Source organism: Sorex fumeus, unplaced genomic scaffold (genome assembly GCF_029834395.1).
Source record: "Sorex fumeus unplaced genomic scaffold, SorFum_2.1 ptg000098l, whole genome shotgun sequence".
In the NCBI taxonomy this organism is placed as follows: domain Eukaryota; kingdom Metazoa; phylum Chordata; class Mammalia; order Eulipotyphla; family Soricidae; genus Sorex; species Sorex fumeus.
This window is the reverse complement of record NW_026606155.1, coordinates 11,673,497-11,679,335: the sequence shown is the minus strand read 5'-3', so window position 1 is coordinate 11,679,335 and position 5,839 is coordinate 11,673,497. Positions and strand designations below refer to the sequence as shown.

At 43.9% G+C, this 5,839-nt stretch overlaps 1 pseudogene; it reads left to right on the top strand.

Moving 5' to 3' along the window:
- The first annotated feature begins 900 nt into the window (after positions 1 to 900).
- LOC130042302 (uncharacterized) lies at positions 901 to 1,019 on the top strand (annotated as a pseudogene).
- The last annotated feature ends 4,820 nt before the right edge of the window (positions 1,020 to 5,839 follow it).

Here is a 5,839-nt window from a genome sequence, read left to right as displayed (position 1 = left end):
GTTGGAAAATCATATGCTTGAAATAACTCCATTATGAACAATGTTGCAAAGACTGATGTCTTAATGAAAATAATAAAAAGTTAAAATAATTCAAACTTTAATCATAATTTTCTAACTATTGGCTGGAGCATTTTCCTGCATTTATAACATATATATATGATATACTTTTAGTTTTAGAATTTATTTGATAAAAATGCTTCAGTAGTGTTATTTCTCTGTCAGAAAAAGATTTTTTCCCATAGTTGCATTAGCTTTTACAATATATAAATATGTACATGAAGAAGGAGATTTACAAGCACATTGACAAAGGAATAGATCTATATAAGTGCACAGTGTTGCTAATCTGTAACAGTACTGAGAAAGAAATTATTCTTTTTTTTATTATAATGTTTTTCACTTTTTTTCCCACAAAAACCCTCAATAAAATTATCTTGCCTCTTGGCAATGTTAAAGGCTAAATCAACAACCTAATGAGGCAAAGGAATATTGAATAAATTAGTTCTGTTTTTGCTTTCTTTAATATGACTCTGACATTAGCATCTTTAAATATAGTCATTTCTGCTCATTGTTACTTCATATAAATAATACTATTCTCTTCTAGTCATGCTTTATATGGAGACATGTTTTACGGATTCACAATAATCTAGATCAAAAAATGACATTGTTACTAATAGTAGCATGATTTATTTTAAGTAAAGTAAAGTAAAGGCCCTCCCGTTGATCATCGATTTGCTCGAGCGGGCCCAGTAACGTCTCCATTGGAGACTTTGTTGTTACTGTGTCTGGCATATCGAATACTCTCAGTAGCTTGCCGGGCTCTCCGAGAGGGGCGGAGGAATCGAACTCGGGTCGGCTATGTTGGCTGCATGCAAGGCAGACGCCCTACCCACTGTGCTATCGCTCCAGCCCTTGGCCTTTTGGCTAAGATCAAGTGTAGTATCTGTTCTTATCAGTTTAATGATTTATTTTAATGCTGCATATTTTTGTGATTACTGAATTTAAAATTTTGATCAACTGAAATTAGTCTTCCTGGCCATATTTGTTTTATTTATTTACAGGGCTGGAGCGATAGCACAGCGGTAGGGCGTTTGCCTTGCATGCAGCCAACATGGCCGACGCGAGTTCGATTCCTCTGCCCCTCTCGGAGAGCCTGGCAAGCTACCGAAAGTATCTCGCCCGCATGGCAGAGCGTATTCGATATGCTAGACACAGTAACAACAAAGTCTCCAATGGAGACGTTACTGGGCCCGCTCGAGCAAATCGACGATCAACGGGAGGGCCTTTACCTTTACCTTACCTTTACTTTCTGTTTGGATTTGTTATAGTTGTTGTTGATTTTGTAATTGCTGTTGTTGTTGCTCGTTTTTGCTATTGTTTGATTTTTAGTTTTTGGGTCACACATGGTGATGTTCAGGGATTACTCCTGGCTCAGCACTCTGGAATTACTCCTGGTGGTGCTCAGGGGCACAAATGAGATGTTGAGGATCAAGCCTGTGTCAGGTTCAAGGCAAGCATCCCACACACTGTATATCTCCACAGTCCCTGTAACTCCTTTCTAAGTAGGGGTTGTGGAGCTAGTTTGGTAGTGTTCAGTGGCTGGACCTGGTTCTGTGCTCAGGAGTGACTCCTGGCATTGCTCAGGGGTTCATATGGTACAAGGGATTCAAACCTGTGTTGGCAGGATAGGCAGGATACAAAGAAAATGCCTTAACCCTTATTCTGTCTCACCAGCATTGATTAAAGATTTTAAAGGCTATATTTTCTTTTGCTCGGGGCAGGGAGGGAAACTCAACCCGCCCCCCTCCAAGGGGCCCCGGCAAAGACAGCCAGGCACGGGGGCAGGAGACTCTGCACTGTTCTCTTCTGGGAGCTGCATTTTATAGTCTCTGGGTTTTGGCCGTTGATGGGATTATATGGCGCAGGGTGGGGTGGGGGGAGGGAGGGAGGCAAGTTGGTGTGTGTGACCCCTGACTACTGAAAGATGGAGGATCTGGGTGGAGGTTGAGTTTCCCTCCCCGCCCCAAGCAGAGCCCCGGCAGCCGTAGACCTCCAGAACCAGCCACAACCATGCTGAGACCGCTCTCCACACACATGAAGGTACCAGCAGAGGAACAAAGGCTTGCGAATCCTGGGGCTGAGATCTCCAAGCCTACTCGGATCGAGGCTGAGCATCCTCCACCCAGATCCTCCATTTTCCAGTAGGCGGGGGTCACACCCACCAACTCTAACCCCCACCCCCTCCTGTGCTGTGTAATCCCATCAACGGCCAAGACCCAGAGAGTATAAAACCCAGCTCCCGGAAGTGCACAGCTGCATTAGTGGCCGTGCGACCTCTTATTATATCATTCTTTCTTTGGACAACCTGGCAGACTACTGAGTGTAGCCTGCCCACGCAGCAGAGTGTGCAAACTCCCCGTGGCATACCCCTTATGCCAAATACCAGTAACAATGATGGGTATCATTCTCCTAAACCTGAAAGAGCCTCGGACGTGGCACCTTTTAGAATCTCAGGGCTAGGACAAAGGAGACGTTACTGGTGCCTGCTCAAGGCAATTGACAAAGAACAGGATGATCATGATCGTGATTGTGATATTTTCTTTTGTTTTTAGGTTATGTGATTTATTCTATATTTATTTCCATATGGGCTGGAGCGATGGCACAGCAACAGGGCATTTGCCTTGCATGTGTTCAACTCGGCTGACCCGGGTTCAATTCCTCTGCCCCTCTCGGAGAGCCTGGAAAGCTACCGAGAGTATCTTACCCGCCCAGCAGAGCCTGGCAAGTTCCCCCTGATGTATTTGATATGCCAAACACAGTAACAAACACAATGGAGACGTTACTGGACCTGCTCTAGCAAATCAATGAACAATGGGAGGACAGTGCTACAGTGCTATTTGCATATATGTTTAAGCTTAAACATTAACAAAAATACCTATTAATGCTTCCAGAATATCTTATTCTGCTTTGGTGCCATATAAAACATCATAAATCAGGTTCATCAAATACAATAATTGCATTTTTTTTAGAATTCTAAAGATTTGAAATTAGAAGATAAAGGTATTAGCAAATTAAATTCCAGATGGAAATTCTTCGTGGACTTTGGTGGATAGATGTCACAAGAAAAGTTGGAGGAGGGAGAGACGGAGACAGAGACAGAGACAGAAAGCAGGCAGAGTGTTTGCCTTGCAGAAGGCCTGCCCGTTTTCAATTTCTGGCACCCTATACATTCTCTTAAGCCTCATTATGACTGATCTCTGAGTGCAGAGCCAGGAGGAAGCCCTAACAACCACCAAGAGTGACCCGCAAATCAAAAATTAACTAAAAATAAATAAATAGATAAAATGTAAGAATTTTTCATTGATGCACAATTGAGTTCATAAAAATCCTTTCTTAAACTTAACGCATGTAGTACTGTAGCACTGTGCTCTCATTGTTCATCGATTTGCTCAAGCAGGCACCAGTAACGTCTCCATTGTGAAACTTTTTACTGTTTTTAGCTTATCAAATACATACGCCATGGGGAGCTTGCCAGGCTCTGCTGTGCGGGCAGGATACTCTTGGTAGCTTGCCAGGCTCTCCGAGAGAAATGGAGGAATCGAACCCAGGTCGGCCATATGCAAGGCAAACACCCTACCCACTGTGCTATTGCTCCAGCCCAATTTAATGTATATATATGCAAATATAAAATGTTTACCAATTACAATTACATAATCTAGTTGCCAAACTTATTTGTGTTTTTTATTTTCCTTTTCAAGAGTCTTATTTTGCTAACAAATCATAAGGTTGAGAAAGACAATTTTGTTAGTTATTAGGAAGACATTTCTGAGTAGTTATCACTTCTTTGGCACAAGCACTACACCAGCTATTCTATATCTACGGCCTCATTCATTCCATGGTCATTATTGTTAGTCAACATTTTAGAAGATAGAAATGACTTTTAACAGAGGTTAATTGACTTTTTCTAAGCAAATAATTATTTTCTTCATGTTCTATTTTCCTGTTTGTCCTACCCGAACCATAAAGAACAACTCTCGGAAGAACACTTGAAAATATTTTTTAGGGGGTCCATCTTGCTATATCATTGCATCTTTCAATTTCAAACAGATTCTAAAAATGTGATTTAGTTTATTTTAAAACTATAGGTACATATTATAAATAATAATAAACATTAGCTATGGAAGTTTACAAATATCTATTTTTGTATTCATTTAGCAATGATATATAAAGATGGGAGTTGACATATTTTTCTCTATCTGCAAAGTCTTATCTTAAAACAGATGTTGAAAATACAATATTTGAACATTCTGATCTTGAACTATCTCCCAGAGGTTCTGTTTCTCCCAGGTACATATCTCCGATGGTTCTCTCTCTGATGTGGCAAACTGAACTTAATTTTCAGCATCAATATGTGCCTAGAGATAAACTTTCCCCACTTTGTTTTGAGGCCATAAGGCATTCCTCATAGTTTATTATTTTCTTGTTGAAATTATTTTTTTCTTTTACTGGACTTTCTCCAATGCTTTATGCTTCAGGAAAAATAAATCTGCTAACTCATTTTCCATCCTTGCGGTCTTGACTTCCACTAACTTCAAATTTAACACTGTGCAGTTCACATTATGTGTGCACAGGATACTGAAATGTGGAATCTGTCCCTCAACAGTAAGCAAAAAACTTTACACTGTATGTAATCACAACTGATCAGTTAAGCTTGAAACGAATCTTTAAGACTTTTAGATACGCATTGAAATAAACTAAGATTGACATGAAAATGCCATCCCTTTAGAAAAACAACAAACATATTCTAGCTATTAATTTGTAGAAATTGACTCTTTGTCCATTTCCCTGAATTCAGCTCTGTTAGCATTCCAGGTCGCCTCTTTCTCCCAACAGAAATTCGTGATGTTTTCTGAAATACCAGTAACTCAGAAATACTGAGTTGAAATAAGATTTTAGGAAGTGTTGCATACATGAAGATGCAGAATTTCTGGCACAAGAGTAAGTTTTGATTAAGGATGCAACTTCCTTCTTTTCTTCTGTATATCACGGACTAAACAATGATATTAAAAACAAAACCAGAGCTCTGGAAAGAAAGATGGCGGCCGCACGGGAGCCTTGTGGAAAGCGGGTTTGAGCCGGGCTCGGGGAAGCGGCGGGGACCTCATGGGAAGGGGGGCTTTGTGGGCCGTCCCCCACGCCCCACCGAGGTCGCCAGCTGCCCCCCACGAGCGGCTCTCCGGCACGGCCACGGCCCCGGAGGCACAAGGACTTAGCACAGAGAACCAGCCGCTTGGAGCAGAAAAGCAAATGGACTTGTGTTGATCCGCGCCACCAAGCCTGCCCGGAGGGGGAAGGGCGTTGACCGGCCCGCCCGCTCCTCTCTGGAAAGAAAGATGGCGGCCGCACGGGAGCCTTGTGGAAAGCGGGTTTGAGCCGGGCTCGGGGAAGCGGCGGGGACCTCATGGGAAGGGGGGCTTTGTGGGCCGTCCCCCACGCCCCACCGAGGTCGCCAGCTGCCCCCCACGAGCGGCTCTCCGGCACGGCCACGGCCCCGGAGGCACAAGGACTTAGCACAGAGAACCAGCCGCTTGGAGCAGAAAAGCAAATGGACTTGTGTTGATCCGCGCCACCAAGCCTGCCCGGAGGGGGAAGGGCGTTGACCGGCCCGCCCGCTCCTCTCTGGAAAGAAAGATGGCGGCCGCACGGGAGCCTTGTGGAAAGCGGGTTTGAGCCGGGCTCGGGGAAGTGGCGGGGACCTCATGGGAAGGGGGGCTTTGTGGGCCGTCCCCCACGCCCCACCGAGGTCGCCAGCTGCCCCCCACGAGCGGCTCTCCGGCACGGC